At 46.9% G+C, this 20,721-nt stretch overlaps 15 non-coding genes across 15 annotated transcripts; all 15 read right to left on the bottom strand.

Moving 5' to 3' along the window:
* Positions 1-5,491: 5,491 nt before the first annotated feature.
* Positions 5,492-5,564, bottom strand: TRNAA-AGC (transfer RNA alanine (anticodon AGC)). Its single transcript has one exon. It is a non-coding gene; the product is annotated as a tRNA-Ala (tRNA).
* Positions 5,565-6,508: 944 nt separating this feature from the next.
* TRNAA-AGC (transfer RNA alanine (anticodon AGC)) lies at positions 6,509-6,581 on the bottom strand. Its single transcript has one exon. It is a non-coding gene; the product is annotated as a tRNA-Ala (tRNA).
* Positions 6,582-7,525: 944 nt separating this feature from the next.
* On the bottom strand, positions 7,526-7,598 carry TRNAA-AGC (transfer RNA alanine (anticodon AGC)). Its single transcript has one exon. It is a non-coding gene; the product is annotated as a tRNA-Ala (tRNA).
* A 739-nt stretch (positions 7,599-8,337) lies between these two features.
* On the bottom strand, positions 8,338-8,436 carry TRNAY-GUA (transfer RNA tyrosine (anticodon GUA)). Its single transcript has 2 exons — positions 8,400-8,436; positions 8,338-8,373 (listed from the first exon to the last, which is right to left on the bottom strand). It is a non-coding gene; the product is annotated as a tRNA-Tyr (tRNA).
* Positions 8,437-8,542: 106 nt separating this feature from the next.
* On the bottom strand, positions 8,543-8,615 carry TRNAA-AGC (transfer RNA alanine (anticodon AGC)). Its single transcript has one exon. It is a non-coding gene; the product is annotated as a tRNA-Ala (tRNA).
* Positions 8,616-10,576: 1,961 nt separating this feature from the next.
* TRNAA-AGC (transfer RNA alanine (anticodon AGC)) lies at positions 10,577-10,649 on the bottom strand. The gene has a single exon. It is a non-coding gene; the product is annotated as a tRNA-Ala (tRNA).
* Positions 10,650-11,593: 944 nt separating this feature from the next.
* TRNAA-AGC (transfer RNA alanine (anticodon AGC)) lies at positions 11,594-11,666 on the bottom strand. Its single transcript has one exon. It is a non-coding gene; the product is annotated as a tRNA-Ala (tRNA).
* Positions 11,667-12,609: 943 nt separating this feature from the next.
* On the bottom strand, positions 12,610-12,682 carry TRNAA-AGC (transfer RNA alanine (anticodon AGC)). The gene has a single exon. It is a non-coding gene; the product is annotated as a tRNA-Ala (tRNA).
* Positions 12,683-13,626: 944 nt separating this feature from the next.
* Positions 13,627-13,699, bottom strand: TRNAA-AGC (transfer RNA alanine (anticodon AGC)). The gene has a single exon. It is a non-coding gene; the product is annotated as a tRNA-Ala (tRNA).
* A 1,959-nt stretch (positions 13,700-15,658) lies between these two features.
* Positions 15,659-15,731, bottom strand: TRNAA-AGC (transfer RNA alanine (anticodon AGC)). The gene has a single exon. It is a non-coding gene; the product is annotated as a tRNA-Ala (tRNA).
* Positions 15,732-16,675: 944 nt separating this feature from the next.
* Positions 16,676-16,748, bottom strand: TRNAA-AGC (transfer RNA alanine (anticodon AGC)). Its single transcript has one exon. It is a non-coding gene; the product is annotated as a tRNA-Ala (tRNA).
* Positions 16,749-17,487: 739 nt separating this feature from the next.
* On the bottom strand, positions 17,488-17,586 carry TRNAY-GUA (transfer RNA tyrosine (anticodon GUA)). Its single transcript has 2 exons — positions 17,550-17,586; positions 17,488-17,523 (listed from the first exon to the last, which is right to left on the bottom strand). It is a non-coding gene; the product is annotated as a tRNA-Tyr (tRNA).
* A 1,934-nt stretch (positions 17,587-19,520) lies between these two features.
* Positions 19,521-19,619, bottom strand: TRNAY-GUA (transfer RNA tyrosine (anticodon GUA)). The gene is made up of 2 exons: positions 19,583-19,619; positions 19,521-19,556 (listed from the first exon to the last, which is right to left on the bottom strand). It is a non-coding gene; the product is annotated as a tRNA-Tyr (tRNA).
* Positions 19,620-19,725: 106 nt separating this feature from the next.
* On the bottom strand, positions 19,726-19,798 carry TRNAA-AGC (transfer RNA alanine (anticodon AGC)). Its single transcript has one exon. It is a non-coding gene; the product is annotated as a tRNA-Ala (tRNA).
* A 739-nt stretch (positions 19,799-20,537) lies between these two features.
* TRNAY-GUA (transfer RNA tyrosine (anticodon GUA)) lies at positions 20,538-20,636 on the bottom strand. The gene is made up of 2 exons: positions 20,600-20,636; positions 20,538-20,573 (listed from the first exon to the last, which is right to left on the bottom strand). It is a non-coding gene; the product is annotated as a tRNA-Tyr (tRNA).
* Between the last annotated feature and the right edge of the window lie 85 nt (positions 20,637-20,721).

Raw genomic sequence — 20,721 nt, 5'->3', positions numbered from 1 at the left:
TGACCATTCCTGATTTATGTGATAGCTTGTAGCCACCTTTGGCAGGAAGGAATTCCTTGGTCTTAATTGTACCCTGTCATGAAAAAAGGTGATGAAAGGTTCTTTACATGATAACGCTTGAATCTCCGACACTCTTCGGGCTGAGGTTATCGCTACTAGGAATGTAGTTTTTAGCGTAAGATTCCATAGAGAACAGGCTTCTATCGGCTCAAAGGGCTCCTTTGAAAGATAATTCAACACCAGTGGTAAATCCCATTTGGGAAATAATACCTTCCTTGGTGGTTTCAGCTTGATTGCTGCGAGCAGAAATTGCTTCACTAATGGGTGTAAGGCCCATCGAAAATCTGTGAGCGCCGATATGGCTGACACCTGTACCTTGATGGCGTTATAGCTTAGGTTTTTGTCCAATCCGGTTTGTAAGAAAGCCAATACTTGGTTGGGTTGTGGTTTTAAAGGATTGAAAGCAGATAATTTCGCGAAGGCTGTGAATCTGTCCCAAATTCTGTAATAGGCCGTGTTGGTTGAAGGTCTTCTGGCTTGAAGTAATGTCGCAATAACTTGTGGTGTATGTCCTAACTTTTCCAGCTTCCTCCGTTCAACCTCCATGCCGCTAAGGTTAACCGAGCAGGATTGGGGTGTATAATCGGCCCCTGAGAGAGAAGATTCCGGTAGCAGGGAAGGTAGAAAGGTTCTTCCACCGCCAATTGCCGAAGCAGTGGGTACCAAGGGCGACGTGGCCAATCTGGAATGACTGCTAGTATGGTTACTGGTTCCCGGCATAGCCTCTTCAAGAATTTGTAAATCAGCGGAGTTGGAGGGAAGGCGTATCCGATCTTGAAATGCCACGGGGATGATATCGCGTCCAGTGACTCCGTGTTGTTGCAGGGGTACCTGGACAGGAATCTGTCGCACTTCCTGTTCTGACTGGAGGCAAACAGGTCTATCTCTGGATTCTCCCAACGTTGGCATATCAGTTTGAAGATGGAGGGATCGAGGGACCACTCGTTGTTGTCCACCCGACTGCGACTCAGGTAGTCCGCCTCTACGTTGGAAGATCCCGGTATATAAACCGCTTTCAAAGAGATTACGTTCTTCTCCGCCCAGCGAAGGATCTGATCTGTTAAAGTCCATAGTGACCGGCTTCGTGTCCCTCCTTGATTCTGGATATAAGAGACTGCTGTTTTGTTGTCGAGTCTCAGCAGGCAATTTTGGTTGACAATATTCGTTTGAAAATGAAGCATAGCCATCAGTGCAGCCTTCAGTTCCTTGAAATTCGAAGATTTCCTGGATGTCTCCGGATCCCAGCGGCCCTGGGCTACTAACCCTAGGCAGGTCGCGCCCCAACCTTGTTTGCTGGCGTCTGTCGTTATGATTATCGGGGCTTCCGGTGATAGACTGATCTGGGATTGTATATTGTCCTTCACTAACCACCACTGAAGACTGTTCCTCATTATAGGCAAAATCAGAATTTTCTGATTCATATTCACTTTGTCCCATTGGGACAAGAAGCCCAACTGGAAAGGTCTGGTGTGGTAGTGCGCCCATGGTAGCATAGGGATGGTCGCTGTCAATGTGCCTATAAGGCTGAGGCATAATCTTGCTGAACACGTGTTGACTGTTATCATATCCAGAATTCTGTTGTGGATTGTTTGTATCTTCTCCGGAGGGATTGAAATCGTGTTGATTTGGGTCTGAAATCGAGCCCCCAAATAGACTAAGTCTTGAGAAGGTGTGAGTTGACTCTTCGCTTGATTGATAATCCATCCAAATCTCGTTAGTGTCTGCAGGAGGACTGTACTGTGTCGCAGTAGACGTGAATGGTCGGAGGCTATTAGGAGAAGATCGTCTAGGTAGTGGTATAAGCGCAACCCTTGCGATCTGAGAAGGGCTACCAGCGCTACTAAAACCTTCGTGAATGTCCTTGGGGCAGTGGATATGCCGAAAGGGAGACATCGAAACTGGAAGTGATGATGATCTATATTGAATCTTAGGAAGCGTTGCATTTCCTCCTTGATTGGGATATGAAGATATGCATCTTCCAGATCGATTGAAATCATCCAGTCTCCTCTGTTGATTGCCAGAGAGATTGTCTGGAGAGATTCCATCTTGAAGCTCTCCAGCAGTATGTGTTGGTTTAGGTTTTTCAGGTCCAGAACTGGCCGTAGTTTCCCTGACTTTTTCTTGACTAAGAATAGGGGAGAGTAGAAACCTTGACCTTGCTGTCCTGAAGGTACCCGAGATATTGCCTGCTTGATTAGTAATTCTTCTATGTATGAGTACAAGATGTTCCTTCTCTCCTGAGACTTCGGAACTTTTGTAGGGACCATAGTATTTTCCGGGAAGGTTTTGAAAGTCCAGGAATGCCCTTCGGAAACAGTTCTTATCACCCAGGGTGAGTTTATTTGTGCTCTCCAGATCTCGCTGAAAGTTTCCAATCTGGCGCCAACAGGGACATCCTGGACACTGTAACTGTCAAAAGGACTTCTTCTGATTTGGTGAAGGTTCGGTGGTCTTTGGTTTTGCCCCTTTGTTGAATGACGACTGGGTACTGTGCCAGGTCCTCTTAGTAGTTTTCCCCGGCCTATAAGATCTGGCGTTCCTATATCTTGATTGGCTTTGAAAGGAGGACATCGGCTGAAGTTGTCTAGGAGGTCGTCTATCCTGCGGGATGAGTCCCGACTTGCCTCCACTGACCTTTTTAATAGCATCGTCCATTCTTTCTCCAAAGAGGCTCTTCCCATCGAAGGGTATCTTGCACCATGCTAGGCGTGAGTTGGTGTCAGCCGACCATGATTTCAGCCAAAGGGCGCGCTTTGCCGTGACTGAGTAGAGCATTGCACGAGATGCGCTTCTAACAACATCAAATGAGGCTTCTCCTATAAAGTCTCCCGAAATTTTTAGATCTTCTAAAGATGAAATTATGGAGTCCTTATCTGCTCCCGAATTCAATGCGCTCTCAATGTTGTCCGTCCAGACCCGAATGGCTTTCCCCACCGATGCTAGGGCAACTGCTGGTTTACACGCTCCGCCTGCTGCTAAGTAAACTTTCCTTAAGTCTAAATCCGCTTTGCGTTGCATGACATCTCTGAAGGATATGGCATCGTCTAAAGGGAGAGTCATGTGTTTAGCTAGACGTATGATCGATGCGTCCACTACTGGGGCGTTGTCCAGGGGTTTAATTTCCGCTTCATTAAGTGGGTACATCTTTTGTAATCTGTTTGCGAGAGGTGGTTTTTTCTCCAGCTTCTGCCATTCTTCTTTTATGACATCTTCGATTTCCGCCATAAACGGAAAGGTCTCTTTAGTGTTGACAGAACGCTTGTAGTATCTTTTCTTTTGTTTAGAAGTTTCGGCCTGAGTGGTATGTTCGTCCCCTGACTCCCATTCAATAGCTTCTTTAACAGCTTTGACATAGGGTTGTACCAGTGAGAAGTCGAATCCGGTTGCGACATCATCCATTGAACAATCCTCTACCGCCACTGCTCCCGGTTGATTGTCCTGCGATGCAATTTGATTCGGAGGCAGTTGGGCAATATAAGAGTCCATTGATTCTTGTACTGCTTGTTTAATAAGGCCCGTAACATCAAGGGAGGATTGTTCGGAAGTAGATGGCATGTCTGAAAAACATTTTGCACATACAAGTTTCCCCTGCATGCATTGTTCGCCACATGCCCAGCAGCCGGGCTGGTGTGGCCTCCTGGGAGATCGTTCCCGTCTTGGGGATCTGTTGTCCCGTTTGTCAGATTGATGCCTTTCTGAACTTCGCCGTGGAGAGCGACTTCTGGAGCGGTGTTTCTTGGACGAGTGGTGATGGGAAGAAGATTTCTTGCCTGATGATTTCTTCTTCTTCTTACTTCTTTTCGGGCTGGAGAAAAAAAAAAGGACAGTCATATTACTGACTAGGTGTAATGGGGCACTCCCAGGTAGAAGATAAACTTACCCGCCTGACACCTACCTATCAGCATGATGCTGGTCTCTGGCGGGCAATCGGGTGTCCATAAGGATAGCTGGCAACGTCAGCTGAAGATAAAGTGAGACGCAGTGAGAAGGACGCAAGTTTAAGGAAGCAGAAAAGAAAAGAGAGCCGCAGAATATAAGTATTGATTTACCTGTGTAATTCGTGAAAAGGAATAACCAAGTCGGAGGCGACCACAGGAGCATACAAGTGGCAGGACCGGAGCAATGAGGCTACTCCCACGCACATACAAGTGCCCCACGTAGTATAGCGGCGAAGACGCCGCCATACTGAGCACTTATACCCAGTTTCCGGCCTGGGTCACGGAGAGCGGAGGGCTACGCCTCCGCATGACGTCAGAGGAGGCGTCCTCATACGCGACCTTGCGTTCCACAGGACGCACCACGCTGCCCCAAAGATGCGCCCAACAGGAAGCTAGGACGGAGAATGTCTCCGCCCCCAGTACGCGGCCTGACAGCAAGCACCCGCCCCCCGACATAGCTGCGCACCAGATGGCTGCTGGAACGCACGCCACGCCGAGGGGAAGAAAGAAGGACACCCGGCCAGAAGCCAAAAGGGCTATCAGATAGTAGGTAAGGTAGCCAGCTATAGAGGAAATTGTGGCATTTAGCCACAGATGACATAGGCGGCAGACCTGCGAGTCCCCCCAAGACCAGCAGAACGGGGGACGTCCCACATGAGCCCAATTTATAGACTTTACAGGGGACCTTCACACATGGGAGGCATATGTGTGGAGACTGCAGGAAACAGTCAGGTAGGTGTAAAATAAAATGTAGCTGCAGCAAACGCAGCCTCTGGATCCTGTGAGGTGAGGACAGAGAAAAAAGACAGCGAGCACCTCCTTCAATTCTACTTAAATATCTACTGGTCCTGTGGGGTAGGGGGCGGGGCCACTACCCAATGTGATGACATGGAGGCATAAGGAAAGTGGGAGATAGCACTCTTGCCCTTGTTGCTTTTTTTTTGTGCTTTGGACTGAGGTGCAGTGAGGCTAAAAAGGGGGAACTTGATGGCCACTGAGCTATGAAAGGATACCCCACAAGAGTCTTTTTTGGCCTTTGATCCTCAACCCTACCCAGCTGAACTCTGTAACTCTTTCTAGCAAGCTGCCCGACTCCCCTTTTTTAATTGAGTCAGGGTAACAGTAATAGGTAATTACCCTGGCAGGTAGAAGCCCAAAAATGGTTTGCCAGAGATGTGGGCCGTTTTCCACTAAAGCGGTGGAGTAAGGAAGACGCTGTTGTATCATGGGATGCAAACGGGAAAGGGTCAACAAGAAAGACGGTGTGTTATCAACGTGACGTAAAAGTTCCTTCGAGCCGGAATCGAACCAGCGACCTAAGGATTACAGTTTTCTCAACATTTTGTCAATCTACAGTCCTCCGCTCTACCAGCTGAGCTATCGAATGATACCCCAGCTAAGGTTTTGCCAGCCTTTGATCCTCATTCCTAGCGAGCGGAAGGTGCAGAAAATGAGTGTTTGTCTCTGGGGTTCAAGATGGAAAAGCATGTGTGTGGAGGATGCGGGCATCGATCCCGCTACCTCTCGCATGCTAAGCGAGCGCTCTACCATTTGAGCTAATCCCCCATCTATACACATCTGCGCAAGAGACGCGGGCGGATGAGCGGAACTGCGATGTCAGAGTTAACGATGGAACGCCACACAGTTTCATTGGAATGGAGGACTGTGTATTTTACAACATTTCTTTTGTCTTCACAGAGTGTTGAGCAAGGGGTCAACAAAAAGTAGGAATTTTAGAAAGGTGTGATACAACCGGTAAAAAGTAATCAGACTCCCAAAAGTGGAAGCAGACAAAACGGGTCGCTAGAGGTATTAAGTCAAATACAAAGCACTTTGTCTTCAAACAAAGTAGTGGGCTGCTGCCAATAAGGGTCGCTACTGACTTTAGTTCTTCTCCAATGACCTAGTAGATGGAATGGAAAGTGGGAGATAGCACTCTTGCCCTTGTTGCTTTTTTTTTGTGCTCTGGACTGAGGTGCAGTGAGGCTAAAAAGGGGGAACTTGATGGCCACTGAGCTATGAAAGGATACCCCACAAGAGTCTTTTTTGGCCTTTGATCCTCAACCCTACCCAGCTGAACTCTGTAACTCTTTCTAGCAAGCTGCCCGACTCCCCTTTTTTAATTGAGTCAGGGTAACAGTAATAGGTAATTACCCTGGCAGGTAGAAGCCCAAAAATGGTTTGCCAGAGATGTGGGCCGTTTTCCACTAAAGCGGTGGAGTAAGGAAGACGCTGTTGTATCATGGGATGCAAACGGGAAAGGGTCAACAAGAAAGACGGTGTGTTATCAACGTGACGTAAAAGTTCCGTCGAGCCGGAATCGAATCAGCGACCTAAGGATTACAGTTTTCTCAACATTTTGTCAATCTACAGTCCTCCGCTCTACCAGCTGAGCTATCGAAGGATACCCCAGCTAAGGTTTTGCCAGCCTTTGATCCTCATTCCTAGCGAGCGGAAGGTGCAGAAAATGAGTGTTTGTCTCTGGGGTTCAAGATGGAAAAGCATGTGTGTGGAGGATGCGGGCATCGATCCCACTACCTCTCGCATGCTAAGCGAGCGCTCTACCATTTGAGCTAATCCCCCATCTATACACATCTGCGCAAGAGACGCGGGCGGATGAGCGGAACTGAGATGTCAGAGTTAACGATGGAACGCCACACAGTTTCATTGGAATGGAGGACTGTGTATTTTACAACATTTATTTTGTCTTCACAGAGTGTTGAGCAAGGGGTCAACAAAAAGTAGGAATTTTAGAAAGGTGTGATACAACCGGTAAAAAGTAATCAGACTCCCAAAAGTGGAAGCAGACAAAACGGGTCGCTAGAGGTATTAAGTCAAATACAAAGCACTTTGTCTTCAAACAAAGTAGTGGGCTGCTGCCAATAAGGGTCGTTACTGACTTTAGTTCTTCTCCAATGACCTAGTAGATGGAATGGAAAGTGGGAGATAGCACTCTTGCCCTTGTTGCTTTTTTTTTGTGCTCTGGACTGAGGTGCAGTGAGGCTAAAAAAGGGGAACTTGATGGCCACTGAGCTATGAAAGGATACCCCACAAGAGTCTTTTTTGGCCTTTGATCCTCAACCCTACCCAGCTGAACTCTGTAACTCTTTCTAGCAAGCTGCCCGACTCCCCTTTTTTAATTGAGTCAGGGTAACAGTAATAGGTAATTACCCTGGCAGGTAGAAGCCCAAAAATGGTTTGCCAGAGATGTGGGCCGTTTTCCACTAAAGCGGTGGAGTAAGGAAGACGCTGTTGTATCATGGGATGCAAACGGGAAAGGGTCAACAAGAAAGACGGTGTGTTATCAACGTGACGTAAAAGTTCCGTCGAGCCGGAATCGAATCAGCGACCTAAGGATTACAGTTTTCTCAACATTTTGTCAATCTACAGTCCTCCGCTCTACCAGCTGAGCTATCGAAGGATACCCCAGCTAAGGTTTTGCCAGCCTTTGATCCTCATTCCTAGCGAGCGGAAGGTGCAGAAAATGAGTGTTTGTCTCTGGGGTTCAAGATGGAAAAGCATGTGTGTGGAGGATGCGGGCATCGATCCCACTACCTCTCGCATGCTAAGCGAGCGCTCTACCATTTGAGCTAATCCCCCATCTATACACATCTGCGCAAGAGACGCGGGCGGATGAGCGGAACTGCGATGTCAGAGTTAACGATGGAACGCCACACAGTTTCATTGGAATGGAGGACTGTGTATTTTACAACATTTCTTTTGTCTTCACAGAGTGTTGAGCAAGGGGTCAACAAAAAGTAGGAATTTTAGAAAGGTGTGATACAACCGGTAAAAAGTAATCAGACTCCCAAAAGTGGAAGCAGACAAAACGGGTCGCTAGAGGTATTAAGTCAAATACAAAGCACTTTGTCTTCAAACAAAGTAGTGGGCTGCTGCCAATAAGGGTCGTTACTGACTTTAGTTCTTCTCCAATGACCTAGTAGATGGAATGGAAAGTGGGAGATAGCACTCTTGCCCTTGTTGCTTTTTTTTTGTGCTCTGGACTGAGGTGCAGTGAGGCTAAAAAGGGGGAACTTGATGGCCACTGAGCTATGAAAGGATACCCCACAAGAGTCTTTTTTGGCCTTTGATCCTCAACCCTACCCAGCTGAACTCTGTAACTCTTTCTAGCAAGCTGCCCGACTCCCCTTTTTTAATTGAGTCAGGGTAACAGTAATAGGTAACTACCCTGGCAGGTAGAAGTCCAAAAATGGTTTGCCAGAGATGTGGGCCGTTTTCCACTAAAGCGGTGGAGTAAGGAAGACGCTGTTGTATCATGGGATGCAAACAGGAAAGGGTCAACAAGAAAGACGGTGTGTTATCAACGTGACGTAAAAGTTCCTTCGAGCCGGAATCGAACCAGCGACCTAAGGATTACAGTTTTCTCAACATTTTGTCAATATACAGTCCTCCGCTCTACCAGCTGAGCTATCGAAGGATACCCCAGCTAAGGTTTTGCCAGCCTTTGATCCTAATTCCTAGCGAGTGGAAGGTGCAGAAAATGAGTGTTTGTCTCTGGGGTTCAAGATGGAAAAGCATGTGTGTGGAGGATGCGGGCATCGATCCCGCTACCTCTCGCATGCTAAGCGAGCGCTCTACCATTTGAGCTAATCCCCCATCTATACACATCTGCGCAAGAGACGCGGGCGGATGAGCGGAACTGCGATGTCAGAGTTAACGATGGAACGCCACACAGTTTCATTGGAATGGAGGACTGTGTATTTTACAACATTTCTTTTGTCTTCACAGAGTGTTGAGCAAGGGGTCAACAAAAAGTAGGAATTTTAGAAAGGTGTGATACAACCGGTAAAAAGTAATCAGACTCCCAAAAGTGGAAGCAGACAAAACGGGTCGCTAGAGGTATTAAGTCAAATACAAAGCACTTTGTCTTCAAACAAAGTAGTGGGCTGCTGCCAATAAGGGTCGTTACTGACTTTAGTTCTTCTCCAATGACCTAGTAGATGGAATGGAAAGTGGGAGATAGCACTCTTGCCCTTGTTGCTTTTTTTTTGTGCTCTGGACTGAGGTGCAGTGAGGCTAAAAAGGGGGAACTTGATGGCCACTGAGCTATGAAAGGATACCCCACAAGAGTCTTTTTTGGCCTTTGATCCTCAACCCTACCCAGCTGAACTCTGTAACTCTTTCTAGCAAGCTGCCCGACTCCCCTTTTTTAATTGAGTCAGGGTAACAGTAATAGGTAATTACCCTGGCAGGTAGAAGCCCAAAAATGGTTTGCCAGAGATGTGGGCCGTTTTCCACTAAAGCGGTGGAGTAAGGAAGACGCTGTTGTATCATGGGATGCAAACGGGAAAGGGTCAACAAGAAAGACGGTGTGTTATCAACGTGACGTAAAAGTTCCTTCGAGCCAGAATTGAACCAGCGACCTAAGGACTACAGTTTTCTCAACATTTTGTCAATCTACAGTCCTGCGCTCTACCAGCTGAGCTATCAAAGGATACCCCAGCTAAGGTTTTGCCAGCCTTTGATCCTCATTCCTAGCGAGCGGAAGGTGCAGAAAATGAGTGTTTGTCTCTGGGGTTCAAGATGGAAAAGCATGTGTGTGGAGGATGCAGGCATCGATCCCGCTACCTCTCGCATGCTAAGCGAGCGCTCTACCATTTGAGCTAATCCCCCATCTATACACATCTGCGCAAGAGACGCGGGCGGATGAGCGGAACTGCGATGTCAGAGTTAACGATGGAACGCCACACAGTTTCATTGGAATGGAGGACTGTGTATTTTACAACATTTCTTTTGTCTTCACAGAGTGTTGAGCAAGGGGTCAACAAAAAGTAGGAATTTTAGAAAGGTGTGATACAACCGGTAAAAAGTAATCAGACTCCCAAAAGTGGAAGCAGACAAAACGGGTCGCTAGAGGTATTAAGTCAAATACAAAGCACTTTGTCTTCAAACAAAGTAGTGGGCTGCTGCCAATAAGGGTCGCTACTGACTTTAGTTCTTCTCCAATGACCTAGTAGATGGAATGGAAAGTGGGAGATAGCACTCTTGCCCTTGTTGCTTTTTTTTTGTGCTCTGGACTGAGGTGCAGTGAGGCTAAAAAGGGGGAACTTGATGGCCACTGAGCTATGAAAGGATACCCCACAAGAGTCTTTTTTGGCCTTTGATCCTCAACCCTACCCAGCTGAACTCTGTAACTCTTTCTAGCAAGCTGCCCGACTCCCCTTTTTTAATTGAGTCAGGGTAACAGTAATAGGTAATTACCCTGGCAGGTAGAAGCCCAAAAATGGTTTGCCAGAGATGTGGGCCGTTTTCCACTAAAGCGGTGGAGTAAGGAAGACGCTGTTGTATCATGGGATGCAAACGGGAAAGGGTCAACAAGAAAGACGGTGTGTTATCAACGTGACGTAAAAGTTCCGTCGAGCCGGAATCGAATCAGCGACCTAAGGATTACAGTTTTCTCAACATTTTGTCAATCTACAGTCCTCCGCTCTACCAGCTGAGCTATCGAAGGATACCCCAGCTAAGGTTTTGCCAGCCTTTGATCCTCATTCCTAGCGAGCGGAAGGTGCAGAAAATGAGTGTTTGTCTCTGGGGTTCAAGATGGAAAAGCATGTGTGTGGAGGATGCGGGCATCGATCCCACTACCTCTCGCATGCTAAGCGAGCGCTCTACCATTTGAGCTAATCCCCCATCTATACACATCTGCGCAAGAGACGCGGGCGGATGAGCGGAACTGCGATGTCAGAGTTAACGATGGAACGCCACACAGTTTCATTGGAATGGAGGACTGTGTATTTTACAACATTTCTTTTGTCTTCACAGAGTGTTGAGCAAGGGGTCAACAAAAAGTAGGAATTTTAGAAAGGTGTGATACAACCGGTAAAAAGTAATCAGACTCCCAAAAGTGGAAGCAGACAAAACGGGTCGCTAGAGGTATTAAGTCAAATACAAAGCACTTTGTCTTCAAACAAAGTAGTGGGCTGCTGCCAATAAGGGTCGTTACTGACTTTAGTTCTTCTCCAATGACCTAGTAGATGGAATGGAAAGTGGGAGATAGCACTCTTGCCCTTGTTGCTTTTTTTTTGTGCTCTGGACTGAGGTGCAGTGAGGCTAAAAAGGGGGAACTTGATGGCCACTGAGCTATGAAAGGATACCCCACAAGAGTCTTTTTTGGCCTTTGATCCTCAACCCTACCCAGCTGAACTCTGTAACTCTTTCTAGCAAGCTGCCCGACTCCCCTTTTTTAATTGAGTCAGGGTAACAGTAATAGGTAATTACCCTGGCAGGTAGAAGCCCAAAAATGGTTTGCCAGAGATGTGGGCCGTTTTCCACTAAAGCGGTGGAGTAAGGAAGACGCTGTTGTATCATGGGATGCAAACAGGAAAGGGTCAACAAGAAAGACGGTGTGTTATCAACGTGACGTAAAAGTTCCTTCGAGCCGGAATCGAACCAGCGACCTAAGGATTACAGTTTTCTCAACATTTTGTCAATCTACAGTCCTCCGCTCTACCAGCTGAGCTATCGAATGATACCCCAGCTAAGGTTTTGCCAGCCTTTGATCCTCATTCCTAGCGAGCGGAAGGTGCAGAAAATGAGTGTTTGTCTCTGGGGTTCAAGATGGAAAAGCATGTGTGTGGAGGATGCGGGCATCGATCCCGCTACCTCTCGCATGCTAAGCGAGCGCTCTACCATTTGAGCTAATCCCCCATCTATACACATCTGCGCAAGAGACGCGGGCGGATGAGCGGAACTGCGATGTCAGAGTTAACGATGGAACGCCACACAGTTTCATTGGAATGGAGGACTGTGTATTTTACAACATTTCTTTTGTCTTCACAGAGTGTTGAGCAAGGGGTCAACAAAAAGTAGGAATTTTAGAAAGGTGTGATACAACCGGTAAAAAGTAATCAGACTCCCAAAAGTGGAAGCAGACAAAACGGGTCGCTAGAGGTATTAAGTCAAATACAAAGCACTTTGTCTTCAAACAAAGTAGTGGGCTGCTGCCAATAAGGGTCGCTACTGACTTTAGTTCTTCTCCAATGACCTAGTAGATGGAATGGAAAGTGGGAGATAGCACTCTTGCCCTTGTTGCTTTTTTTTGTGCTCTGGACTGAGGTGCAGTGAGGCTAAAAAGGGGGAACTTGATGGCCACTGAGCTATGAAAGGATACCCCACAAGAGTCTTTTTTGGCCTTTGATCCTCAACCCTACCCAGCTGAACTCTGTAACTCTTTCTAGCAAGCTGCCCGACTCCCCTTTTTTAATTGAGTCAGGGTAACAGTAATAGGTAATTACCCTGGCAGGTAGAAGCCCAAAAATGGTTTGCCAGAGATGTGGGCCGTTTTCCACTAAAGCGGTGGAGTAAGGAAGACGCTGTTGTATCATGGGATGCAAACGGGAAAGGGTCAACAAGAAAGACGGTGTGTTATCAACGTGACGTAAAAGTTCCGTCGAGCCGGAATCGAATCAGCGACCTAAGGATTACAGTTTTCTCAACATTTTGTCAATCTACAGTCCTCCGCTCTACCAGCTGAGCTATCGAAGGATACCCCAGCTAAGGTTTTGCCAGCCTTTGATCCTCATTCCTAGCGAGCGGAAGGTGCAGAAAATGAGTGTTTGTCTCTGGGGTTCAAGATGGAAAAGCATGTGTGTGGAGGATGCGGGCATCGATCCCACTACCTCTCGCATGCTAAGCGAGCGCTCTACCATTTGAGCTAATCCCCCATCTATACACATCTGCGCAAGAGACGCGGGCGGATGAGCGGAACTGCGATGTCAGAGTTAACGATGGAACGCCACACAGTTTCATTGGAATGGAGGACTGTGTATTTTACAACATTTCTTTTGTCTTCACAGAGTGTTGAGCAAGGGGTCAACAAAAAGTAGGAATTTTAGAAAGGTGTGATACAACCGGTAAAAAGTAATCAGACTCCCAAAAGTGGAAGCAGACAAAACGGGTCGCTAGAGGTATTAAGTCAAATACAAAGCACTTTGTCTTCAAACAAAGTAGTGGGCTGCTGCCAATAAGGGTCGTTACTGACTTTAGTTCTTCTCCAATGACCTAGTAGATGGAATGGAAAGTGGGAGATAGCACTCTTGCCCTTGTTGCTTTTTTTTTGTGCTCTGGACTGAGGTGCAGTGAGGCTAAAAAGGGGGAACTTGATGGCCACTGAGCTATGAAAGGATACCCCACAAGAGTCTTTTTTGGCCTTTGATCCTCAACCCTACCCAGCTGAACTCTGTAACTCTTTCTAGCAAGCTGCCCGACTCCCCTTTTTTAATTGAGTCAGGGTAACAGTAATAGGTAATTACCCTGGCAGGTAGAAGCCCAAAAATGGTTTGCCAGAGATGTGGGCCGTTTTCCACTAAAGCGGTGGAGTAAGGAAGACGCTGTTGTATCATGGGATGCAAACGGGAAAGGGTCAACAAGAAAGACGGTGTGTTATCAACGTGACGTAAAAGTTCCGTCGAGCCGGAATCGAATCAGCGACCTAAGGATTACAGTTTTCTCAACATTTTGTCAATCTACAGTCCTCCGCTCTACCAGCTGAGCTATCGAAGGATACCCCAGCTAAGGTTTTGCCAGCCTTTGATCCTCATTCCTAGCGAGCGGAAGGTGCAGAAAATGAGTGTTTGTCTCTGGGGTTCAAGATGGAAAAGCATGTGTGTGGAGGATGCGGGCATCGATCCCACGACCTCTCGCATGCTAAGCGAGCGCTCTACCATTTGAGCTAATCCCCCATCTATACACATCTGTGCAAGAGACGCGGGCGGATGAGCGGAACTGCGATGTCAGAGTTAACGATGGAACGCCACACAGTTTCATTGGAATGGAGGACTGTGTATTTTACAACATTTCTTTTGTCTTCACAGAGTGTTGAGCAAGGGGTCAACAAAAAGTAGGAATTTTAGAAAGGTGTGATACAACCGGTAAAAAGTAATCAGACTCCCAAAAGTGGAAGCAGACAAAACGGGTCGCTAGAGGTATTAAGTCAAATACAAAGCACTTTGTCTTCAAACAAAGTAGTGGGCTGCTGCCAATAAGGGTCGTTACTGACTTTAGTTCTTCTCCAATGACCTAGTAGATGGAATGGAAAGTGGGAGATAGCACTCTTGCCCTTGTTGCTTTTTTTTGTGCTCTGGACTGAGGTGCAGTGAGGCTAAAAAGGGGGAACTTGATGGCCACTGAGCCATGAAAGGATACCCCACAAGAGTCTTTTTTGGCCTTTGATCCTCAACCCTACCCAGGTGAACTCTGTAACTCTTTCTAGCAAGCTGCCCGACTCCCCTTTTTTAATTGAGTCAGGGTAACAGTAATAGGTAATTACCCTGGCAGGTAGAAGCCCAAAAATGGTTTGCCAGAGATGTGGGCCGTTTTCCACTAAAGCGGTGGAGTAAGGAAGACGCTGTTGTATCATGGGATGCAAACGGGAAAGGGTCAACAAGAAAGACGGTGTGTTATCAACGTGACGTAAAAGTTCCTTCGAGCCGGAATCGAACCAGCGACCTAAGGATTACAGTTTTCTCAACATTTTGTCAATATACAGTCCTCCGCTCTACCAGCTGAGCTATTGAAGGATACCCCAGCTAAGGTTTTGCCAGCCTTTGATCCTCATTCCTAGCGAGTGGAAGGTGCAGAAAATGAGTGTTTGTCTCTGGGGTTCAAGATGGAAAAGCATGTGTGTGGATGATGCGGGCATCGATCCCGCTACCTCTCGCATGCTAAGCGAGCGCTCTACCATTTGAGCTAATCCCCCATCTATACACATCTGCGCAAGAGACGCGGGCGGATGAGCGGAACTGCGATGTCAGAGTTAACGATGGAACGCCACACAGTTTCATTGGAATGGAGGACTGTGTATTTTACAACATTTCTTTTGTCTTCACAGAGTGTTGAGCAAGGGGTCAACAAAAAGTAGGAATTTTAGAAAGGTGTGATACAACCGGTAAAAAGTAATCAGACTCCCAAAAGTGGAAGCAGACAAAACGGGTCGCTAGAGGTATTAAGTCAAATACAAAGCACTTTGTCTTCAAACAAAGTAGTGGGCTGCTGCCAATAAGGGTCGCTACTGACTTTAGTTCTTCTCCAATGACCTAGTAGATGGAATGGAAAGTGGGAGATAGCACTCTTGCCCTTGTTGCTTTTTTTTGTGCTCTGGACTGAGGTGCAGTGAGGCTAAAAAGGGGGAACTTGATGGCCACTGAGCTATGAAAGGATACCCCACAAGAGTCTTTTTTGGCCTTTGATCCTCAACCCTACCCAGCTGAACTCTGTAACTCTTTCTAGCAAGCTGCCCGACTCCCCTTTTTTAATTGAGTCAGGGTAACAGTAATAGGTAATTACCCTGGCAGGTAGAAGCCCAAAAATGGTTTGCCAGAGATGTGGGCCGTTTTCCACTAAAGCGGTGGAGTAAGGAAGACGCTGTTGTATCATGGGATGCAAACGGGAAAGGGTCAACAAGAAAGACGGTGTGTTATCAACGTGACGTAAAAGTTCCTTCGAGCCAGAATTGAACCAGCGACCTAAGGATTACAGTTTTCTCAACATTTTGTCAATCTACAGTCCTGCGCTCTACCAGCTGAGCTATCAAAGGATACCCCAGCTAAGGTTTTGCCAGCCTTTGATCCTCATTCCTAGCGAGCGGAAGGTGCAGAAAATGAGTGTTTGTCTCTGGGGTTCAAGATGGAAAAGCATGTGTGTGGAGGATGCGGGCATCGATCCCGCTACCTCTCGCATGCTAAGCGAGCGCTCTACCATTTGAGCTAATCCCCCATCTATACACATCTGCGCAAGAGACGCGGGCGGATGAGCGGAACTGCGATGTCAGAGTTAACGATGGAACGCCACACAGTTTCATTGGAATGGAGGACTGTGTATTTTACAACATTTCTTTTGTCTTCACAGAGTGTTGAGCAAGGGGTCAACAAAAAGTAGGAATTTTAGAAAGGTGTGATACAACCGGTAAAAAGTAATCAGACTCCCAAAAGTGGAAGCAGACAAAACGGGTCGCTAGAGGTATTAAGTCAAATACAAAGCACTTTGTCTTCAAACAAAGTAGTGGGCTGCTGCCAATAAGGGTCGTTACTGACTTTAGTTCTTCTCCAATGACCTAGTAGATGGAATGGAAAGTGGGAGATAGCACTCTTGCCCTTGTTGCTTTTTTTTTGTGCTCTGGACTGAGGTGCAGTGAGGCTAAAAAGGGGGAACTTGATGGCCACTGAGCTATGAAAGGATACCCCACAAGAGTCTTTTTTGGCCTTTGATCCTCAACCCTACCCAGCTGAACTCTGTAACTCTTTCTAGCAAGCTGCCCGACTCCCCTTTTTTAATTGAGTCAGGGTAACAGTAATAGGTAATTACCCTGGCAGGTAGAAGCCCAAAAATGGTTTGCCAGAGATGTGGGCCGTTTTCCACTAAAGCGGTGGAGTAAGGAAGACGCTGTTGTATCATGGGATGCAAACGGGAAAGGGTCAACAAGAAAGACGGTGTGTTATCAACGTGACGTAAAAGTTCCTTCGAGCCAGAATTGAACCAGCGACCTAAGGATTACAGTTTTCTCAACATTTTGTCAATCTACAGTCCTGCGCTCTACCAGCTGAGCTATCAAAGGATACCCCAGCTAAGGTTTTGCCAGCCTTTGATCCTCATTCCTAGCGAGCGGAAGGTGCAGAAAATGAGTGTTTGTCTCTGGGGTTCAAGATGGAAAAGCATGTGTGTGGAGGATGCGGGCATCGATCCCGCTACCTCTCGCATGCTAAGCGAGCGCTCTACCATTTGAGCTAATCCCCCATCTATACACATCTGCGCAAGAGACGCGGGCGGATGAGCGGAACTGCGATGTCAGAGTTAACGATGGAACGCCACACAGTTTCATTGGAATGGAGGACTGTGTATTTTACAACATTTCTTTTGTCTTCACAGAGTGTTGAGCAAGGGGTCAACAAAAAGTAGGAATTTTAGAAAGGTGTGATACAACCGGTAAAAAGTAATCAGACTCCCAAAAGTGGAAGCAGACAAAACGGGTCGCTAGAGGTATTAAGTCAAATACAAAGCACTTTGTCTTCAAACAAAGTAGTGGGCTGCTGCCAATAAGGGTCGTTACTGACTTTAGTTCTTCTCCAATGACCTAGTAGATGGAATGGAAAGTGGGAGATAGCACTCTTGCCCTTGTTGCTTTTTTTTTGTGCTCTGGACTGAGGTGCAGTGAGGCTAAAAAGGGGGAACTTGATGGCCACTGAGCTATGAAAGGATACCCCACAAGAGTCTTTTTTGGCCTTTGATCCTCAACCCTACCCAGCTGAACTCTGTAACTCTTTCTAGCAAGCTGCCCGACTCCCCTTTTTTAATTGAGTCAGGGTAACAGTAATAGGTAATTACCCTGGCAGGTAGAAGCCCAAAAATGGTTTGCCAGAGATGTGGGCCGTTTTCCACTAAAGCGGTGGAGTAAGGAAGACGCTGTTGTATCATGGGATGCAAACAGGAAAGGGTCAACAAGAAAGACGGTGTGTTATCAACGTGACGTAAAAGTTCCTTCGAGCCGGAATCGAACCAGCGACCTAAGGATTACAGTTTTCTCAACATTTTGTCAATATACAGTCCTCCGCTCTACCAGCTGAGCTATCGAAGGATACCCCAGCTAAGGTTTTGCCAGCCTTTGATCCTCATTCCTAGCGAGTGGAAGGTGCAGAAAATGAGTGTTTGTCTCTGGGGTTCAAGATGGAAAAGCATGTGTGTGGATGATGCGGGCATCGATCCCGCTACCTCTCGCATGCTAAGCGAGCGCTCTACCATTTGAGCTAATCCCCCATCTATACACAACTGCGCAAGAGACGCGGGCGGATGAGCGGAACTGCGATGTCAGAGTTAACGATGGAACGCCACACAGTTTCATTGGAATGGAGGACTGTGTATTTTACAACATTTCTTTTGTCTTCACAGAGTGTTGAGCAAGGGGTCAACAAAAAGTAGGAATTTTAGAAAGGTGTGATACAACCGGTAAAAAGTAATCAGACTCCCAAAAGTGGAAGCAGACAAAACGGGTCGCTAGAGGTATTAAGTCAAATACAAAGCACTTTGTCTTCAAACAAAGTAGTGGGCTGCTGCCAATAAGGGTCGCTACTGACTTTAGTTCTTCTCCAATGACCTAGTAGATGGAATGGAAAGTGGGAGATAGCACTCTTGCCCTTGTTGCTTTTTTTTGTGCTCTGGACTGAGGTGCAGTGAGGCTAAAAAGGGGGAACTTGATGGCCACTGAGCTATGAAAGGATACCCCACAAGAGTCTTTTTTGGCCTTTGATCCTCAACCCTACCCAGCTGAACTCTGTAACTCTTTCTAGCAAGCTGCCCGACTCCCCTTTTTTAATTGAGTCAGGGTAACAGTAATAGGTAATTACCCTGGCAGGTAGAAGCCCAAAAATGGTTTGCCAGAGATGTGGGCCGTTTTCCACTAAAGCGGTGGAGTAAGGAAGACGCTGTTGTATCATGGGATGCAAACGGGAAAGGGTCAACAAGAAAGACGGTGTGTTATCAACGTGACGTAAAAGTTCCTTCGAGCCAGAATTGAACCAGCGACCTAAGGATTACAGTTTTCTCAACATTTTGTCAATCTACAGTCCTGCGCTCTACCAGCTGAGCTATCAAAGGATACCCCAGCTAAGGTTTTGCCAGCCTTTGATCCTCATTCCTAGCGAGCGGAAGGTGCAGAAAATGAGTGTTTGTCTCTGGGGTTCAAGATGGAAAAGCATGTGTGTGGAGGATGCAGGCATCGATCCCGCTACCTCTCGCATGCTAAGCGAGCGCTCTACCATTTGAGCTAATCCCCCATCTATACACATCTGCGCAAGAGACGCGGGCGGATGAGCGGAACTGCGATGTCAGAGTTAACGATGGAACGCCACACAGTTTCATTGGAATGGAGGACTGTGTATTTTACAACATTTCTTTTGTCTTCACAGAGTATTGAGCAAGGGGTCAACAAAAAGTAGGAATTTTAGAAAGGTGTGATACAACCGGTAAAAAGTAATCAGACTCCCAAAAGTGGAAGCAGACAAAACGGGTCGCTAGAGGTATTAAGTCAAATACAAAGCACTTTGTCTTCAAACAAAGTAGTGGGCTGCTGCCAATAAGGGTCGCTACTGACTTTAGTTCTTCTCCAATGACCTAGTAGATGGAATGGAAAGTGGGAGATAGCACTCTTGCCCTTGTTGCTTTTTTTTTGTGCTCTGGACTGAGGTGCAGTGAGGCTAAAAAGGGGGAACTTGATGGCCACTGAGCTATGAAAGGATACCCCACAAGAGTCTTTTTTGGCCTTTGATCCTCAACCCTACCCAGCTGAACTCTGTAACTCTTTCTAGCAAGCTGCCCGACTCCCCTTTTTTAATTGAGTCAGGGTAACAGTAATAGGTAATTACCCTGGCAGGTAGAAGCCCAAAAATGGTTTGCCAGAGATGTGGGCCGTTTTCCACTAAAGCGGTGGAGTAAGGAAGACGCTGTTGTATCATGGGATGCAAACGGGAAAGGGTCAACAAGAAAGACGGTGTGTTATCAACGTGACGTAAAAGTTCCTTCGAGCCGGAATCGAACCAGCGACCTAAGGATTACAGTTTTCTCAACATTTTGTCAATCTACAGTCCTCCGCTCTACCAGCTGAGCTATCGAAGGATACCCCAGCTAAGGTTTTGCCAGCTTTTGATCCTCATTCCTAGCGAGCGGAAGGTGCAGAAAATGAGTGTTTGTCTCTGGGGTTCAAGATGGAAAAGCATGTGTGTGGAGGATGCGGGCATCGATCCCGCTACCTCTCGCATGCTAAGCGAGCGCTCTACCATTTGAGCTAATCCCCCATCTATACACATCTGCGCAAGAGACGCGGGCGGATGAGCGGAACTGCGATGTCAGAGTTAACGATGGAACGCCACACAGTTTCATTGGAATGGAGGACTGTGTATTTTACAACATTTCTTTTGTCTTCACAGAGTGTTGAGCAAGGGGTCAACAAAAAGTAGGAATTTTAGAAAGGTGTGATACAACCGGTAAAAAGTAATCAGACTCCCAAAAGTGGAAGCAGACAAAACGGGTCGCTAGAGGTATTAAGTCAAATACAAAGCACTTTGTCTTCAAACAAAGTAGTGGGCTGCTGCCAATAAGGGTCGCTACTGACTTTAGTTCTTCTCCAATGACCTAGTAGATGGAATGGAAAGTGGGAGATAGCACTCTTGCCCTTGTTGCTTTTTTTTTGTGCTCTGGACTGAGGTGCAGTGAGGCTAAAAAGGGGGAACTTGATGGCCACTGAGCTATGAAAGGATACCCCACAAGAGTCTTTTTTGGCCTTTGATCCTCAACCCTACCCAGCTGAACTCTGTAACTCTTTCTAGCAAGCTGCCCGACTCCCCTTTTTTAATTGAGTCAGGGTAACAGTAATAGGTAATTACCCTGGCAGGTAGAAGCCCAAAAATGGTTTGCCAGAGATGTGGGCCGTTTTCCACTAAAGCGGTGGAGTAAGGAAGACGCTGTTGTATCATGGGATGCAAACGGGAAAGGGTCAACAAGAAAGACGGTGTGTTATCAACGTGACGTAAAAGTTCCTTCGAGCCGGAATCGAACCAGCGACCTAAGGATTACAGTTTTCTCAACATTTTGTCAATCTACAGTCCTCCGCTCTACCAGCTGAGCTATCGAAGGATACCCCAGCTAAGATTTTGCCAGCCTTTGATCCTCATTCCTAGCGAGCGGAAGGTGCAGAAAATGAGTGTTTGTCTCTGGGGTT

This window comes from Hyperolius riggenbachi, chromosome 4 (genome assembly GCF_040937935.1).
Source record: "Hyperolius riggenbachi isolate aHypRig1 chromosome 4, aHypRig1.pri, whole genome shotgun sequence".
Lineage (NCBI taxonomy): Eukaryota > Metazoa > Chordata > Amphibia > Anura > Hyperoliidae > Hyperolius > Hyperolius riggenbachi.
This window is presented reverse-complemented; position numbering and strand designations above follow the sequence as displayed.